A 1,051-nucleotide genomic window follows, 5' to 3' on the forward strand; every position below is an offset into this window, starting at 1 on the left:
GTAATTTGTTGTACAGTATTAGAAAATTAAAATTAATACAGAAGGAGAGAGAAAGGATGGAAGGAAGGAGGGAGGGAAGGATATTTGGTCATAATTTCCACTCCCTTGCTCTCTTTCCTAAGACAGAAAGACATACTTAGCTACAATTCATAAATTTTGAAAGGCTAATAAAAAAGAACTTCATGAAGTCCTGTGTAGTTTTTAAGCTTCTAGATTATACTTCATGGATGCCTTACCAAATTTACTAAAGTAAAATATAAGCTAGTGCCACCTTTATTTTGGCTTATCTTCTTTAAAGTTGAGGGACATGAGAACGTTAAGGTTTTAAGAGAGTTTGCTTATCTTTCTATCTCGAGTAGCTTTTTAGATTTTTTACTTTCCTATTAGGTTTCTTAGCATCCTGCATTTGACCTAAAATCTTTAATTTGCATATTATATCATATATAAAATAGTATGTATCCAGTTTTATAACTATAAATAAAATAAACATTCATATATATCACCCAATTAAAAAAATAGATCATTACTACTACACCTGTGGCTCCCGATATGCTCATTCCAAATTGTACCCTCATCCCTCCACTCCACACAATTTTTTAAAGTGTAAATTTCCCCACAAGGGGAGTTTTGTTGATGACACTAGCTTATTTCCCTCCCCGAAGAACAAAGCAACCAAATGAAGTGAACATAACCTCAAAATTGTATTGTCTTCATAACAAAACAAAAGATGAAGCTTAGATCTGGATCCCTTGGCCCTTTCTCTTATCTCCTCCCAGTTCCAAAGCTTGCATCTCTAAATATCCAGGATTCTTTTAGATCTACATTTGGGCTCAATACGTTCAAGCCTTAGTGTAATCTTCTTTGTAGTTTTAGCCTTTTCCCAGAAAAAACAGCTTAGTCTATGCTTACCATAGTCGCTCTGATTCCTGTTATAATGCTGCTTTCCCTGGGCATACTGAGGACCCTTGTCCTTCTTGCACTGTCATTTTGGGGGGTTGGTTTTGCCACCCTTCTTACAGAAAGTCCAGTGGATTTTAAAAATGTTCACCAT

General features: G+C 35.3%; 1 pseudogene; it reads right to left on the reverse strand.

Annotated features, from left to right (window-relative positions):
• Positions 1 to 734: 734 nt before the first annotated feature.
• LOC117201734 (60S ribosomal protein L36a-like) lies at positions 735 to 1,051 on the reverse strand (annotated as a pseudogene).

The sequence above is a fragment of the Orcinus orca genome, chromosome 11, assembly GCF_937001465.1.
Source record: "Orcinus orca chromosome 11, mOrcOrc1.1, whole genome shotgun sequence".
Classification (NCBI taxonomy): domain Eukaryota; kingdom Metazoa; phylum Chordata; class Mammalia; order Artiodactyla; family Delphinidae; genus Orcinus; species Orcinus orca.